Source organism: Podarcis muralis, chromosome 10 (genome assembly GCF_964188315.1).
Source record: "Podarcis muralis chromosome 10, rPodMur119.hap1.1, whole genome shotgun sequence".
NCBI classification, from domain to species: Eukaryota; Metazoa; Chordata; class Lepidosauria; order Squamata; family Lacertidae; genus Podarcis; species Podarcis muralis.
Genome location: NC_135664.1, coordinates 16,307,165 through 16,326,331, shown reverse-complemented (window position 1 = coordinate 16,326,331; position 19,167 = coordinate 16,307,165). Strand labels below are relative to the sequence as shown.

At 43.9% G+C, this 19,167-nt stretch overlaps 1 pseudogene; it reads left to right on the top strand.

Moving 5' to 3' along the window:
• Window positions 1–5,759: 5,759 nt before the first annotated feature.
• Window positions 5,760–13,693, top strand: LOC144329138 (tetraspanin-7 pseudogene; annotated as a pseudogene).
• The last annotated feature ends 5,474 nt before the right edge of the window (window positions 13,694–19,167 follow it).

Here is a 19,167-nt window from a genome sequence, read left to right as displayed (position 1 = left end):
CTTTCAAAACTGATGTTACAGGAGATCAGCCTGTGGGGCTTGTTAACACCTTGGCTGTTGTACCACTTGTCATTTCCAAACTCTTTTCAGGGGTAGCCCCATGTAGAGTACATTAAAAAGGTAAAGGTACCCCTGCCCGTACAGGCCAGTCTTGACAGACTCTAGGGTTGTGCGCTCATCTCACTCTAGAGGCAGCGCTGTCTGCAGACACTTCCGGGTCACGTGGCCAGCGTGACAAGCTGCATCTGGCGAGCCAGCGCAGCACATGGAACGCCGTTTACCTTCCCGCCAGTAAGCGGTCCCTATTTATCTACTTGCACCCGGGGGTGCTTTCGAACTGCTAGGTTGGCAGGTGCTGGGACCGAACGACGGGAGCGCACCCCGCCGCGGGGATTCGAACCGCCGACCATGCGATCGGCAAGTCCTAGGCGCTGAGGTTTTACCCACAGCGCCACCCGCGTCTGCAGAGTACATTACTATAGTCCAATCTGGTAGTTACCAAAATGTGAGTACAGTATCCAGGAACAGCTGTAGTTGATGAGCTACAACTACTGACCACTGAGCCTTCATCAGCAACGTTGGTAAACTGTAAAGAACCCTTGGATGGTGAAGTCCAGTCAAAGGGAAGTATGGGGTGTGGCGCTCATCTCACTTTCAGGCTGAGGGAGCCGGCATTTGTCCCCAGACAGCTTTCCAGGTCATGTGGCCAGCATGACTAAACCGCTTCTGGCACAACAGAACACTGTGATGGAAACCAGGGCGCATGGAAACGCAGTTTACCTTCCCGCCGCAGCGGTACCTATTTATCTACTTGCACTGGCGTGCTTCCAAACTGCTAGGTTGGCAGGAGCTGAGACAGAGCAACGGGAGCTCACTCTGTCGTGGCGATTCAAACCGCTGACCTTCTGATCAGCAAGCCCAAGAGGCTCAGTCCAGGAAGATCTTGATAGGTGACATCTCCCTGCGTGGAAGATGCACACCCCCTTCTTCTCTGCATACCAGCAGGAGAAAGAAGAAAGTCTGTTTCATCTACGGTTTATTTCTGCCTGTACAACTGTACAAAACATGTCCGTTCACTCAGACTTCTCTCCGAGCAACTGCAAAAGACTTCCTTCACAAGAACAACAGGAAGGTCTCATATTACACAAAGAACAAAGCCCTGTGAATTCACTGGTGCTTCCAGTCTCATGGTCAGCTCCACCATGTGATGTAAACATCGAGCTGTTAGTTTGCAGCTGCGTAGTACTCATATCCCAACAGGTGCCACCCACATCCCACTGACCCTCCTTTGACAACATTGACACCAGCAGCACCCCCAAACAACAAACCTGCTCTTATCAAGATTGCCACACCATGGAGAACAGGATGTCCTACCAATTTCCTGATTTGAAATCTCACTGTCGACAGAACCTCCATTTATCTGAATTCGGCTTCAGTTCATTGGTCTACATCCATTGGTTCAGAACCTGTACTGCATCTTCTAACTCATCCGGAAGTATGTCCCATTGAACTCTGTCCTCAAAGCTGTCTAGGGCATGATTTACTCCCAAGAAGACCCATTTATCCTAAATAGCACCCAATATGACAGACATGTACGTACATTTTTTTAAAAAAAGAATGTGATGAAATTCTGCAGGAAGCTCTTAGAAATATGAAATGATCAATACTTGGGGGGATTTTTAATCATATTGACTTTTTAAAATACTTTTCAAAATGTGAAGTTTTATAACTTTAACTTTTAAAGTAAGTCCCTCATGTTTCATATCGTATTAAAGCCCATGAAGTTCTGAAGAGATTGGTATTTTTAGCTTTGAAATATCACAATTCTGGGCTGAGCTTTTAAGGCTTCTCTGCCGTCCAGCAAGGCCAAAATTGTCCGTTTTTTTGAAATTCCAGTTGGTCATTAATGCAGGACATACTCTTTTTAATGCTATCTTCTGGATAGCATCACAGTCAGTTGGAGACTGGGGAGCTTTTGGAGTATACAAAACTTTGCATGCTGTTTTCTGCCTTGTTATATTTTTATGAAAATGCGGGTTATAAATACTTTGAAAAATAAATAAGAGGGAAGAGATTTTTCCCAGGGTTCTGCTAGTAGTAACACGGAGAGGCCTAGCTGCCCAAAATGCAATTAAAGAGTCTCTAATTGTTTAGTGGATTAATTTCAGCTTTTCCATAGCTGAAACGGCACATCTGTTTTCTCCTTTCCAGCTGTGATGCAGACCGTTTTAACGTCCTTATGATTTTACATTTAAAACTTTAATAACCTGAAATTTGGCATCCAGTAGCAGGGAAACCCGTCACAGGAGAGACACAAAACCCAAACAGATACTATATTTACTTATTTCCATTTTATAGACAGGCACGCTGGTACAGGCTGGTTTTGAGAGGCAAATGGTTTATCTTAAATGAGTCACTAGAGGGAGCTTACATCTCCTTTTTAGTGATACGCAGACACAGCATACCTGAATACATTTAATCCTGTGGGCTAACAGCCTAAAATGCTTCCATATATCATTATTATCTTCACCAAGGCCTCCAGAGAACAATATGATCCTTAGCAACGTACACGGCAGGTAGATAATACAACATTGTGCCCAGCCTTCCCCATTCTGCAAGCCTAAAAAAATAATGGTTTGTCTGACATCAGATCCCCCCCCAGTATGGAATCATGGATTTATTAAAGTGTGTTTTGAGGGACGCAACACCTACTTCAATTCTAAGCAATGTGTCTGGTATACTACATACGACTCCCAAGTAGGAAAATTTGTTTTGGATTACGGTAGATCCAGTTCATCTCTACTAGAGCTACCCCAGATTGCTGCACCACAAATTTCTGTAATAATAGAGTGCCATTTGCAAGCTAATTGGAATATTATAATATTTCCCAGGGAGAACCCAACAAGTATCGGATCCAGTGGCCCTTTTCCCCAACTGGCTTTAAATGTACAATAATCTGCATTTTTTCCATCGCACCACTGGTAGTACTAAAACAAAAATGAAATACCTGTACTTTTTACAAAGCTCCCTGGAAAAACTCGGCAATCAGTATTTGAGATCAGCAATTTGTACTATTCATAGTGAAGGCAAGAAGTGTGTGTGGCTTAATGATTTACAGGTAATCGTTGCTTTAACACCCCAAATAAAATGTATTTCGCACTCCCCAGTTCCAAGCTGTGGTGTTCCATAGGTAGCATTACAAGGTCTGGTGTAGTTTGCATGAGCACCGGAGACTTGTTTTATTATCAGAAAAATGCAAACAGGACATGTTGTTGTTGTTGTTTAGTCGTTGAGTCGCGTCCGACTCTTCGTGACCCCATGGACCAGAGCATGCCAGGCACTCCTGTCTTCCACTGCCTCCCGCAGTTTGGTCAAACTCAAGCTGGTAGCTTCGAGAACACTATCCAACCATCTCGTCCTCTGTCGTCCCCTTCTCCTTGTGCCCTCCATCTTTCCCAACATCAGGGTCTTTTCCAGGGAGTCTTCTCCTCTCATGAAGTGGCCAAAGTAGGGATGCCAAATAGCACAGAGCAGCCTACATTAGGGAAAAAGCACTGAGCTAGCCCCATGGACTTTGTATTGAAATGAAGATGGAAGAGCCTTCTCCTTTCTGGGAAAAGCCATGCCGTAATGGCAGTGTTGCCATATGAAGACTTCAGTACGTAACATTTATGGTCAGATATAATAGATGGATAATAGATGAGCGCCGCAACCCCAAAGTCAGCCACAACTGGTCCTAATGGTCAGGGGTCCCTTTACCTTTACCATAATACATGGATTTATTATTTTACGCATATTTCACCTTTCGTCCATCATGGAATCCAAGGAAACATGCAGGTGGTCTGCTGGTGACTGTGCTTGAAGGCACTGACATACCCTCCAACATTTCTCCGATGAAAATAAGGACAACCTATTCAATAATAATGGATGCGGGTGGCACTGTGGGTTAAACCACAGAGCCTAGGACTTGCCGATCAGAAGGTTGGCAATTTGAATCCCCGCAACGGAGTGAGCTCCCATTGCTCGGTCCCAGCTCCTGCCAACCTAGCAGTTCAAAAGCACATCAAAGTGCAAGTAGATAAATAGGTACCACTCCAGCGGGAAGGTAAACGGCGTTTCCATGTGCTGCTCTGGTTTGCCGGAAGCGGCTTAGTCATGCTGGCCACATGACCCGGAAGCTGTACGCCGGCTCCCTCATCCAATAAAGTGAGATGAGTGCTGCAACCCCAGAGTCAGCCACAACTGGTCCTAATGGTCAGGGGTCCCTTTACCTTTACTATAATACATGGATCTATTATTTTACGGATATTTCACCTTTCATCCATCATGGAATCCAAGGAAACATGCAGGTGGTCTGCTGGTGACTGTGCTTGAAGGCACTGACATACCCTCCAACATTTCTCCAATGAAAATAAGGACAACCTATTCAATAATAATGGATGCGGGTGGCACTGTGGGTTAAACCACAGAGCCTAGGACTTGCCGATCAGAAGGTTGGCAATTTGAATCCCCGCAAGGGGGTGAGCTCCCGCTGCTCGGTCCCAGCTCCTGCCAACCTAGCAGTTCAAAAGCACATCAAAGTGCAAGTAGATAAATAGGTACCACTCCAGTGGGAAGGTAAACGGCATTTCCATGTGCTGCTCTGGTTTGCCGGAAGCAGCTTAGTCATGCTGGCCACATGACCTGTACACCGGCTCCCTTGTCCAATAAAGTGAGATGAGTGCTGCAACCCCAGAGTCATCCGCGACTGGACCTAATGGTCAGGGGTCCCTTTACCTTTCATTCAATAATAATAATAATCTCCTTGGTTCAGGGGCCACATAACTCTATACCCTCCTATTTCTCTGATGAAAATAGGGACCTAATAAGGAAAAGCAGGGGCGCGGGTGGCGCTGTGGGTTAAACCACAGAGCCTAGGACTTGCCGATCAGAAGGTTGGCAGTTCAAATCCCCGCAACGGGGTACACCAGCTCCCTCGGCCAATAAAGCGAGATGAGCGACACAACCCTAGAGTTGGCCACAACTGGACCTAATGGTCAGGGGTTCCTTTAGCCTTTTAAGGAAATGCAGGACATTCCAGGATCAAATCAGAAACCGGGACAGCTTCTGTAAGTCCGGGACTGTCCCTGTAAAATAGGGACACTTGGAAGGGTCTGCACTGACCAGACCCAGACCTGCTGAGGTTCAGCAAGATGGTGGTCTCATATGGTCTTTCTTTGTTGGGCCTTATGTTCCAATTAGCAGGCTGCTTTTTTCCTTTTTCTGTGGCCTCTCTGAAGAAACAAATAAAAGCAAATCATGTTTTTTCCTTGAGCTCCAGGGCAACTGCATAATCATGAATATATTTTCTGGAGGGAAACTCAACAGGTATTGGATAACAGCTGTGGAATGAAATAAAAGATTCCTTTTTTTGTGAAGGTTCTTAAAATTACTCTCTGGTGCCCATCTCTGTGTGTTGATACATAAGTGGTGACCAGGAAACATTTGCTGTTTTGGTGAATGCAATCTGGGACGCCGACATCTTGCATCCAGGACTAATCTTGTCCTGCCAGCTGCAAAACCCTTTCATTTTATAGCTTGCAACTCCCAAGAAAAGAGCAAGCGATAGATCTGTTATACAGCCCTGTACTCACCACGCCATAAATCTATCAAAGGGAAATCTAAACAGTCTATTTATTTCACCCTCCTGGAAAACCGTACTACTTGCTATGCATGAATGGTGGCCGAGCAGCGAAGAAAGGTGGGTGCTTAGATCAGGGATCCTTGTTATCTCAGTGCAGTAGCCTGGTTTTTCTGATGTACTCCCCCGTCCCTTAGATTAATGCTTGAAATAGTGTAGACTCTGGGAATGGTTGGTTGCAAGACTCTCATTCATCTCCATAATACAGCACAGGAGTCATCAGATGTTCTGTATCCGTATGGATACGGCAGCTCCATGGAATTGACATTACGGAGCAAAACAGCTGTACACTATTCTTCCTTCTTCTTTATTTACATTTCACTCTGACAGTCTTTACCTACGTCTGAAAGTTATCAGCACAGTCTATGGCAAGGAGCAACATTCCCCCTTTCAGGAATGGGGAAATCTTTTAACATGAGTGTTTCACCACCGGTTGGGATGCACCGGGAAATCTTGCGATCTTCAGCTTCGGCTAAAATGAAGGTATGTAACATTTATATGTTATCTCTTGAGAGGGGAAGGATCAAAGCTGAAGAGCTACCTGCCCGCTTTGCAGGAAAACGAGCTCCCCGTTGCTGAGGCTGATTTTCCTCTGTGGCAGCTGAATGAAAAGCAATCTCTGAGCCAAAAAAGCTTGGTTGAATTGGGGAACCAGAGACCATGACGGACAAATTAGCAGCTGACATACCAAGGCGGAGCATGCAACTGGAGAGGCAAGGATAGGAGTGTCTGGAGTGATTGAGAGACAATTCTGGCAGGAGGCAGTCCTTCTCTCTTCTGGGGTGTCAAAAGCCGCTTTTACTACAACCAGGACAGCAATTTGACCAGAGAGCCTGTCCAACTGGTTTTGTGCTGTGCAATCTTCTTTGCATTCTGCAGAATAGGGAAAAAGAGACTGGTATCCTGAGTTCTGACCAGGTGAAGGAGGCAGAGATTTCCGAACATCCCTCTCCGTGAGAGCTGCTCTAGGATCTCTGCAACAACCTCCGCTGGTTGTGAAGCTGCTGAACCCCAAAGAACACCACCCCAGTACTGGTTGTGGAGCTGCCGAACCCCAAAACAACACCACCCCAGTACCATCGTCTGGCAAGAGCATGCATTCAGCATTTCATACTTGGGGTCCCGAGTGAAGGTGTTCACCATTGCCCAGCTTGCAAGGTGGAGGAGATTAACCAAAACTTCAAGGAAAAACCATCTAAAGGTGGCATCTCAGAGCATCAGTCAGCTTCAAGGAGCATCAGTCGGCAGGACCAGGTGCCACTTCATCCCTCCATACTGGTTATAAGCACCTAGGAGATTTTACCTTCCGTCGCCAGAAAGGTACCATGGCTGTGCTCAAGCTTTTCCTCATGGCTTTCAGCTTTGTCTTCTGGGCAGCGGGTCTCACCATGGTTACCCTTGGCATTTGGGCCAAGATTTCCCTGGGCACCTACTTGGTGCTCTCCACCAACCAATACCCAAACACCTCCTTCATTTTGTTGGCAACCGGCGCGGCTGTCATCGTGTGGGGCTTCCTGGGTTGCTTCAGCGCCGCCACCGAACACCGCTGCCTGCTGCGCACTTACGGGAGCTTTCAGCTGGCGGTGCTGGCCGCCGGCTTAGCGGCGGGCCTCTCCAGCTTGTTCTACCGCAAGGCTATCGCCGAAGGCTTCCAGAACGGCCTCGGCGAAGCCATACGCTCCTACGCAGAGGACGAGGAGAAGGCCGAGGCTCTGGATTCCGTCCAGCGCACCCTGGACTGCTGCGGGGTGGAAAGTTACCGCGACTGGTTTTCCTCGCCGTGGTCTATGGAGCAACAGCCACCCAACGGCTCCGTGCCCGCCAGCTGCTGCAGGGCACGCAAAAGGTGCCTGCACAGCCCTCTCCCTTTCGGCGCCCGGGGAATTTACCGCGACGGGTGCTACAGCAAGGTCTACAATTTCGTCAGCGACAACATGTTCTACATTGCCACGGCGGCCCTCGGGCTGGCACTCATGCAGGTGGTGGGCATCATCCTGGCTTGCCTGCTGGCTGCCCGGGTCCCGCCCCACGCTCAGCCACCCGGAGGCACCATCCCACACTGAATATGGCGCATAGCTCACTCTGACGCAGCACTGAGACTGTGGAAGGTACCGTAGCCCCACCACAAACCACACTCTCTGCATGCATTGCCACGGCACCTCAATGATCTCCCCCCCCCCCCAATTTATTTGATTAAATTTCCAGAAATCCCACATACAATTCCAATACAGTGGTACCTCTGGTTGCGAAGCGCCGTATCTGCGCAGGTGCGCGACGCGATTTAGCGCTTCTGCGCATGCACGAGCGTCGAAACCCGGAAGTAACCCTTTCCAGTACTTCCGGGTCGCCGCGGGACGCAACCTGAAAAAACGTATCATGAAGCAAACGTAACATGAGGTATGACTGTACATTAAAAAAACCCCAATTTCTATGTTATTGACTTCCCATCCCATTGTCCATGATGTTTTCCTTGTTGCCCCTGTTTTGCTGCACCCTCTCTCCCCCTTTTTACATCATAATCATAGCACAAGAGTCTCTAATTCTTTCTGTTGCTCATCATCCTAATCCTGCTCGTGGATTATTCATATTTTCATATTTCTTCAAATAATCCGAAAAGGGCTTCCATTCTTCAAAAAAGACAATCATCATTAAATTCTCTTATTTTAGCTGTTAGCTTTGCTGGATTGATATGTGGTCCATAACTTTGCTAATCCATTCTTCTTTAGTGGGAACTTCTTCGTTTTCCTAACTCTGAGCATAAAGGATCCTAGCTGCTGTGGTTGCATACATAAACAAATTAACCATCTTTCTGGCATGGCACCTCATTATTTTTGCAATTGCTCCCCCCTGTAACCCCCTCCTAATTCTCCTTCTACCTACCATCAGTGACACTGTGCCAGAGAACCTGGCTAAATCTCCCCATTTCATCCTTCTCTTTTTCCGCAAGATGGACCAATTCCTAATTTTGTTCCTGAAATATTTCTCCATTCACCCACACCGAACCCCTCAATGCCTTCAGAGGACACGAATGGCAGCAACTGCTTTCATTCTGCCCAACTTTATTTTTGTCCACTTTACAAATCTGCTCTCAGCTTTGGTGCTTCTTTATATACAATGGTGGGAAGAAAAGCAAACTCATAAATTTTCCTTGGCCCCAGACGTTTGCCATAAAGTTTCACCGTGTTTTGAGTCATGGAAGAAAAATGGGAGGGAATGGATCAAACATCGAGGGGAAGACAGAGATCTGGACAGTTACTGACGGGAAGAAAGCAGGAGAATGGCCTTTGTTGCTTTCCTTTGGGAGGGCCAAAGAAAATTGAAGGTCAGAAAGGAAGAAAACTCTTGAGAACGAAGGGGCGGAGAGGGCAGAACTTTGAGCTCTCTGTTATTCAATCACGCAAGACCGGATGAGGTGAGATGCATTTCTTTGCAATGTAAAATGGTGTTGATGTTTTCTGAAAGGGGCTTATCTTAGAAAAATAAGAGTCCAGTCCAATTTTCAGAAGGTGAAAATATAATCTCAAAGGACCCTTTGTGTATTCCTAATACGATAGAAAAGTTAATTCCTGGCAAGATACATGCCAATCCTGGTGGCCAATGGGCTGTGTTTCCCTCCCAACTGCAACCAGGAAAACTTGCCTTGAATGTAAACCTTTCTAAACCTTTGTGTTGTGTTGTTTTTGTATATGAGGCTTCCTCCACACACACCTGTGACGTTCTGCATCTTTGTGTTGTTCTAGTGAAAACCATAGAGTCATCATCAGAATGATGCACAGTTGCAGATATACCGATTTTTTAAAAAACAATTTTTTCCATAGGTGTGCTTGATAATCATTCGATTCCGCATCAAATGGTAATCATCCACTTGCAACAAAACATTAGGAGTTGAATCGTATTTCAGCCCAGGAAACGAGAAAAATGCTGTTGATTTTAATCTGGAAAAGATGAAGAGTGGCTTTTTGTAAATCAAATCCATAAAACAAGAATTTTAAAAGTTGGCTGGCTGGGAGATGGGAATGCTACATAGAAGATCCTTCAGATTTTCTAACCAGGAGAGATTTGGATGTCCTGCCCCTGTTAATCTTATCATTTCATCTACCATTACTTTTCCATCAGATGAGCTATCATATGAAATCTGCCGGCTGGAAGAAAGAAGTGGTGCTATTATCGTATTTATAGTTTTGTTGGCTGAAATAGTGTACGAGAGTCAATAGCTGCATGATCATCTTTCTATTTGATAAGCCCGGGGACCAGAGAAGAGGTTTTCCATGGGATGCTTTGGACCATCAAAGCCCTATGGCAAGTCTTAGACCAGGGGTGTCCAAACTTTTTTCAGAGGGCCAGATTTGATGAAGTGAAGGGCCGTGAGGGCCGACCAAAGCTGTTAACCTTTTTTTAGGATTGAAGTTGTTGAGCTTTTTTATGATTCTACCCCAAAGTTGTTTTTTTTAAGATTGAAGAATTTTTACCTCAGGAAAGAAACTGCCACAGGGGCTGGATTAAACCGACCGGCAGCCAGGATTATGCCCCCGAAACGGACTTTGGACATGCTTGTCTTAGACTCTTCATGTATAAAACAAAACAAAACCCTCTCTGCCTGTTCAGCAAGCCAGTACTCTTGGACTGACAAGAGGTTAATCGACTCGAGCTTGAAAGGGGAGCTTTAGGAAAGGGGAAAAAAGATATCCAATTGTGCAAAGGAGCCAATCCACACAAGGCAATGGCATTTGATAAAGGTTCAGGCAACATGCTTAAGTGCAGATTGTTAAGGGTGCTGGGAATTGTAGCTCAGCGAGGGGCAAACTACAGTTCTTGGGATTCTTTGGGGAAAGCTATGTACTTCAAATGTATGGTATGTATACAGCCTAAGTCCCAGGGTTTTTTGAGTAGGCATGTACGGGATTGTAGTGCGCAGAATACTGCAGTTTGTGCATTGTGGGAATGAAATGTGCTAAGGCCAATCAGGAATAGGGATCTGTAGCATTTCAGTTCCCTGGGGCAATTTAAAAGTAGCAGGAAAATATTTCAGACTGTCTAATGCCAATTGGCAGTTTTGATAACTGACAAAAGAGTAAGTTGTTCTTTGAATAAATTGATGCATCTATGGGAAATTTGAATAATGCCATTTGTCGGTTTTGATAACTGACGATTGAATAAGTTGTCATTTCAATAAATTGATGTATCTACGGGAAGTTTGAATAAATTGATGTATCTACTTCACCAGTTTCGCTTTGAAACTGTACGATGAAACTCGTAGCCTTGCCCTGGAGAAGAAATATTTTCGGAGACAATCCTGACTGAACGGCCTTTTTTAAAAAAAATGATAAATCCTTACATATAAATGATTATGTGTTGTGTCTGGCTAAGGCATACCCAACAGACTCACTGACATCAATGGGCTTAAAGTTAGTCATGGCTGACTATTTATTGGGTTTACTCTGAGTATGACATAGTCAGATACAACTCTATAATATGATACGTGAGATATGTCATCATACCCAAATAATGCTTTGCTAAAGAACTTGAAGGGGAATCACATTGCTCTAGAAATACAGCGGAATCTCTGATTAAGTACTTAATTTGTTCCGGAGGACTGTTCTTAATCTGAAACTGTTCTTAACCCGAAGCACCACTTTAGCTAATGGGGCCTCCCGCTGCCGCCACGCTGCCAGAGCACGATTTCTGTTCTCATCCTGAAGCAAAGTTCTTAACCTGAAGCACTATTTCTGGGTTAGCGGAGTCTGTAACCTGAAGCGTATGTAACCTGAAGCATATGTAACCTGAAGCGTATGTAACCTGAGGCACCACTGTAGACCATTCCAATTGCTTTCTCTTCATAAAATGCCCATTTTCTACCTAAATTATATCTCAGGTTATAACGTAAATGTTTTTCTAACAATGCAGTCCTATGCATGCTGTCTCTGGAATAAGCCCAAAGTTTACGGGACTTATTTCTGGATAAGTGCACACAGGATTACAACCTGAGCAAGCCCTATGCACCAATTGACGCTGAAAAATTATTGAATTATTAGCACTGATGCCGCAACTATTCCTGCTTCAAGTTCCTATGGCTCTTACGTACATTATTTCAAAATGTGATTCACATGTGTAAGCACTTTGCAAATAATTTGTCCCTATTCTTTCTTGTGTGACATCTACTATTTTATCTATTAGTACGCCAGACAGGAGCAGACATTATCAGTTTCCATAGACAATCCTAAAAGTCCACTTACTGTACCAGAATAAAAAGATCTGTCTTCCCGTGAGTTTTCTGTTCTCAAAGTGTTCCCTATTATGTCTTTTGAGCCTATTAGAGTCTAATAACACTTTTGCTGTCCTCCATGTTCCCTGTGATGAAGTACCCATTATAGTAATTTGTCTCATGGCTCTGGGAGCCAATTTGACATTATTGGCTGCCATCTCAAAGACTTCAAGTATACAAATTCTTCATAGCTGGATCTCAAAAGATAAACCTGTGTGCGGGAGGGAGCCATTTGCAAAGATTGGGCTTTCCTTTTCCATAGCTGATTATGGGATCATTCCAGAGATGATCATGGGAAAGTCCTCAGCATCGTGGAACATGTACGGTAATCTGTAGAGAAAAAGTCACAGGGTGAATATCCTGGCTGAAAACATAACATCTGAATAAGACCTTGATATTTAGGGAAAAGAAGGAGGGGGCTTTTTATTGGTGCATATTCTGTTACTTAGAGGTACTGTTTTTCTTAAAATATTATAAAATTGTTGGATGGGGTCAATTGGAAATATTTTCTTGAAAAAGCTGATATTCTGTGCCTAACTCTGGTGTAATTTTCCGAACGGTGCAATATTCAGAGAGCAAAGAACCATCCTGTAATTCTGCTCATTAATCAGAGGGTCATTAGTTAACTAGACATCACTAGTTTGCGTTCATAGTTTTAGGGTAACTAGCTATTAGCTGACAATTTGTAAATTCCAATACAATGTGCAATGCCATTATGACCGTAATGTATGAATGTATTCAAGTGCACCTCTGTTGAATATGAGGAATATTACTATTTTTAAATCATAACGATTTAAATGACTGAGATAATAATGTTTTTACTTCTTAATTTACAAAGTATGATAAAGAGGGTGAGCAAAATGCAGCCCAAAGTACAACAGGAACACAGAAGCAGATCTAGGTATTTTAATTTTAATTTATTTCATGTCCTGTTTTATCCCGAGCACTCAAGACAGGCTGCAACAGTTTAAAAACCCAAGTGTTCTCTGAAGGAACAGACTTCCTCAAACCAGTGCCCTCTAAAAATTGTTGGACTATGTACATCTCTCATTTACTCCAGGCCAGCATAGCCAACTATAGATTATACCGTAAAATACATCGTTATCCTGAGGAAGATGAGAGTTTTTTGTGTGTGGTTTGGATCTATATTACATATGCTTATGCAACAAAAGTTCAAATATAACGTCTGACTGTCAACATCACATATATATATATCTATATTTAAAATGTATGGGACATAGGCATGAATCAAAGCGATGGTATATAGGACTTTGGAATGACTACTTTCCAAAGGATAACTGCATTGACATTTCTGTTTCTCTGTCTTTGGATATTTTGTCTTCAAACGCAGCAAATAACCAAATGCACATTCTTTAAAAAAAAAAAAATAATCAATGGCTGCATTAAGGAAATACGTTGAACATGTGAGGATGTCTTTGTGCATGGAAAATGCATGCTAATGGCCATGTACCACTGCCTATTTATAAATGACTAAATGAGCCACAAATATTTTGTTCTTACCAGACATTGCATTGGTGAGCCTTGTACGTTCATCCACAACTTTATGCAGAACTGTGCACTAATCACATGTTTCACTGCGGAGTACACACATAACTGTTTCTTGGGTGATATCTGTTGCAATATTTTTTATTGATAACTAGGAAATATCTACACATTTTGAAACTTTGTATGCTAATTTTGTCGCCACAGTCTTCCTGATATATGAGCCAATAAAGCTTTGAAATCACAAATGTCACCTGTCCAGTTTACTTGACTTTGTATTGCTTGGCAAAAGCTACTGTGAACACCAAGGTTCTAGGCTCCTAGAGCTTCCACAAAGCGGAAAATAGGGTAATACATTCAGAGGAACCTCAAATGTCTGGAGCAGTTCTGGGAGACGGAGGCACACAGGAACGCCTTGCACGAATGGGACTACTTTGGGGCTTGTTGATCAGAAGGTTGACGGTTTGAATCCCCGCGACGGGGTGAGCTCCCCTTTTCTGTCCCAGCTCCTGCCAACCTAGCAGTTTGAAAGCACGCCAGCGCAAGTAGATAAATAGGTACCACTGCAGCGGGAAGGTAAACAGTGTTTCCGTGCGCTCTGGCACTCGTCAAGGTACTTCATATGTCAGAAGTGGAAAACTGTCTGACCCAGAAAACAGTCTGTGGACAAACGCCGGCTCCCAAGGCCTGAAAGTGAGATGAGCGCCGCAACCCTAGAGTCGCTTTTGACTGGACTTAACCGTCCAGGGGTCCTTTACCTTTTAGTTGGATACCAGGGACCCATGAGGCAAGGTGAAGTGACTGCCTCAGGTAGCAAGATCCACAGGGGCAGCAGATCTGGCCTATAATAATAATAATAATAATAATAATAATAATAATAATAATAATAATAATTTATTATTGATACCCTGCCCATCTGGCTGGGTTTCCCCAACCACTCTGGGCGGCTTCCAACAAAACACTAAAATACAATAACCTATTAAACATTAAAAGCTTCCCTAAACAGGTGTCTTCTAAAAGTTAGGTAGTTATTTTTCTCTTTGACATCTGGTGGGAGGGTGTTCCACAGGGCGGGTGCCACTACCGAGAAGGCCCTCTGCCTGGTTCCCTGTAACTTGGCTTCTTGCAGGGAGGGAACCACCAGAAGGCCCTTGGCACTGGACCTCAGTGTCCGGGCAGAACGTTGGGGGTGGAGACGCTCCTTCAGGTATACTGGACTGAGGCCGTTTATTTATTTATACCCCACCCATCTTGCTGCCACTGCGGCAAGTATACTGTGGCATACTCCTTGGAGGCCAGATCTGCCGCCTCCTCAGCAGCCCCCCACAAATGCCGCCTCTACAGTGGCGTCTTAGCGAATAAGAAGCCCTGCTGGCCTCCTCCTACCCCTAGGAAGTAAATGGCAGGGGCTGCCCTCTGGGGTCCCCTGGGGTTCAGACTAAGCCTGTTTGCCTCCCATGACAACCCGAAATTCCCACTTCAACTGTCAGGGAAGGTCAATTTGATTCCCGCCCCCTTATTCCCAATGTAGATCTTTATTCCCCGCTTCTTTGTGATGTAGATCTTCATTTCCCTGCTTTTTCCCTGGCGGGGCGGGCACCATTTTGTGGTTCGCCTCAGGCACCAAAATGTCTTGGGCTGGTCCCATTCGATACAAAACCATAGCTGTCAACTTTTCCCTTTTCTCGTGAGGAATCCTATTTGCAATAAGGGAATTTCCCTTTAAAAAAGGGAAACGTTGACAGCTGTGTACGAAACCCCCAGTTTTTCTGTATGATTTTTTCCCCTGGCTGCTGCCATCATCGTGAATACGAACAATTCCTTATACAACAACATTTCATTTCAGCAAAGAAAGGCAGGAACGCAAATAGGAGGAATACAACACCAATGCTTGCCAATTATTTTACTACATTCTGAAAACATTTTCATCCAAAGCATATGGTAAAATGTTCCGAACGCCTCAGAGCCTCTCTGCCACTTTGCAGCTGGTATTACTATAAATATGTTTTTATGTTAATGGGGAGAAAGACCATCTACACAGGATTTTATTGCATCTCATCCATGCCAGAATTGTTTGCTTTCCAACCGCGCACCTAGCAGAACAGCAGGAGAGCAGCCATAGAGTGAGGACTGAGAAGAGGAGAAATGCTGCCTTTTTCCTCAGCCGCTTCTCTACGAGAAGGAATATGGATGAGGGATGCCTTTGACTGCAGACGGCCCCAAGTGCCACAGTTGGCATTTAGTGCAGCGTTGAGATGGGTGTGGTCCAGTGTCAAGTCCCAGGGAGTTCCAACTTCCCTGCCACCTGTCCTGGATCTTCCTGTTTTTAGTGGTACATCATTCCTCTTTGCCTCTTGCTTCCCCATGGCATGTGATGGTCCCTCGGTGCCAGAGTGGATTTGATTTAAATCAAATCGATTTAAATCACAATTGAAATCTCTAGTCAATAAGACTTGATTTAAATCACTAGTCAGTAAGACTTGATTTAAATCATTCTTTTTTTTTTTTTTTTACAGAAAGACTCATTCTTGCTGGTATAATCTTAATCATTACAACCAGATGAAGGCTTCATTTTTGGAATAATACATTTTCAGAGTTGTATTTACAGTTATATCAAAAATTACTGATTTGGTTATACTATTAGAAATACACAGACAGATAATTATGAAATTATTGTGAGGTTTAATAAGTTAACTCTTTATATTTGGACAACTTTTCTGCTCTACTTTATTGGAAGGAGAAAAACAATCATTTCCTTAATAACAGTTTAAACAATTTATTTAACTAAAACAATAACATTATAGCATATGGATCCATGTTTGTTAACTGATGTGGTTAAACGGTTTTTAAAAAACAACTTAGACTGAGTTTTAGCACACATGAAAAACTTAAAACAAATCCTTATTTCCTTATGAATAGCCTTTTGACTATAATGTCACTTAAATAGAAAACTATTTTTAGAAAGATTTTTCCTCCAAAAGCATTTTATTTTAAAAATCCAGTTTAAATTTTAAAAATCTGATTTAAATAAAAAAAATCTGATTTTTAAAAAAATCATTGATTTTATCCACGCTGCTCAGTGCAGATGGTTCTTCGATTTGAAGATGAGAAGTGGTGCGCCAGTTATGCACACCTCAGGACTTAAAATGTGATGCTTGGGTTTCCCACGCTCTTTGAATTTAAATCAGATATACATTTCCAGCCACAGTCTCTCACAATACTTTTGTCTGCTAAGATTAAAGTCCCTTTAGAGAAGGGGTCAGCAAACTTTTCCAGCCGTGGACAGGTCCACCGTCCCTCAAACCATGTGGTAAAGGTAAAGGTAAAGGTAAAGGGGACCCCTGACCATTAGGTCCAGTCGTGGCCGACTCTGGGGTTGCAGTGCTCATCTCGCTTTATTGGCCAAGGGAACCGGTGTACAGCTTCTGGGTCATGTGGCCAGTATGATTAAGCCGCTTCTGGCAAATCAGAGCAGCGCACGGAAACACCATTTACCTTCCCGCCGGAGTGGTACCTATTTATCTACTTGCACTTTGACGTGCTTTCAAACTGCTAGGTTGGCAGGAGCTGGGACCGAGCAACAGGAGCTCACCCCGTCGCGGGGATTCGAACTGCCGACCTTCTGATTCGAGAGCCAGTGTACTGTAGTGGTTAAGAGCGATAGACTCGTAATCTGGGGAACCGGGTTCGCGTCCCCGCTCCTCCACATGCAGCTGCTGCGTGACCTTGGGCCAGTCACACTTCTCTGAAGTCTCTCATCCCCACTCACCTCACAGAGTGTTTGTTGTGGGGGAGGAAGGGAAAGGAGAATGTTAGCCGCTTTGAGACTCCTTCGGGTAGTGATAAAGCGGGATATCAAATCCAAACTCTTCTTCTTCTTCTGATTGGCAAGTCCTAGGCTCTGTGGTTTAACCCACAGCGCCACCCGCGTCCCATAAACCATGTGGTGGGCCGGACTATATTTTGCAAAAAAATAATGAGCGAATTCCTATTTCCCACGAATAACCCAGAAATGCATTTTAAATAAAAGGACACATTCTACTCATGTAAAAACACGCTGATTCCCGGACCGTCTGCTGGCCGGACTGAGAAGGCGATTGGGCCGCATCTGGCCCATGGGCCTTAGGTTTCCTACCCCTGCTTTAGAGTCTCTCCCCACTCACTAATGGATATTCAGACAAAGCTATAAACTCTTTGTTTCCCAGTGGAGATTCTCTGTTTGCCTCATGACCTTTCTAAGGCAGTCCATCAAACTGTCAATTCTGCCAGCACAATGCTTACAAAAGTTCACAGTCCCGGCGTCGCCCTTCTTGCTATGCCGACAAGCGTTCAGGTCCATATATCTAACTTGGAAGGTGAAGTCAGGCCAGGCAACATCTGTAAATTAAATGGAGGCTTAATTCATTACCGGTCTCTCAGAATTACTTTCTGCTGCCTAACAACTATGACCTCCTTCCTTTCTGCACGAAAACTTAAGCAGCCCTTCAGATGTTGTTTGCAAGAAATGCTAAAATTATAATTTCCCAGTTAACACACCGCAACCGGATTGTGGTTCAAGCACAAGGGAGGGAAAGCGGGAATGGTAAGGGAGGGAGATCTGTTGGACAGTGATGGAAATTAGCTGTTAGAAGGCTTTTAAAACCATGGCAACGTCTTGCATTGGCCATGTTGGACACCGTAACAGGAACATCAGAATGAAGAGTAGGTAACCAAAATGTGTTGACCTGTAGTGCAAATATTGGTTAAATATTTTAAAGTACATTATTTAGCAAAATAAAAATAAAAATGTCCAATTTAGCTGATGTACAGTTATTTCCTTTTAAATCAAAATTTCCAGACGCCATTTTGGGTTAACTGATTTTGAGACTTTTGAGTACCTTTGGGTGATTTGCTAACAGAGGTAGAATCTACACACAAATAAAAAAACGCTGTGAAAATGCTTTTAAAAAAAAGTTTTGAAAAATATATTGAATTTTGCATAGCTCGCTGTCGCCATCTACTGTCACATTTGCATATTGCACTTTACAACACATTTTAAATGTTGCATTTGCAGTTGTGTAGCTGAGTCCAGAGTAGAAGTAGAAGTTTATTCACTCACAGAGCCTTCATTTTAAAAGAATACTCAATTCTAGTAACCATGCATGCATGAAAAATGTTTGCTGACAAACAGAGGGAGCCAATCCTGTCCCCACTTCCAGTTTATTTCTAGAAGAAATCCATGTTTACCTTTTTTATATATATAAAAAACCCAACAACCACAAATAAAGTCGAACCTATTTTAACATCTGACTATTCGAAGCCACCTGTTTTGAAACTATTTAAATCCATTACATAAAATCATCTTCAACCACATCGAGCAATTAAGTTTGTTTTACTCTGCAGGAACACCAACAAAGGAAGAACTAATTGTTAGAAAGCAACAGAGACCCAATTTGGCCCTTTTCCAATGACAGACTCCCATATAGTGAGCACAGGGGGAAGGAGGTTGGGTCTTCCCCAATCCATATAAACGCTGCTGCTGATAGGCAGATGGTACGATACTGCTCTAAATGCACAGGGAGTGAATTTGGAGCTGACTGTCTGCACCTTTGGTCGTGTTGCTGTTATAGGAGAGTGTGTGTGTGATTCTCCCCTTCCACACTAATGGTGAGTAGTATCCAAATTAAGAAAACGTCTGTGGCTAAGGTCACATTCTTGGTCCTCCAGCCAGGAAACAGTGGAG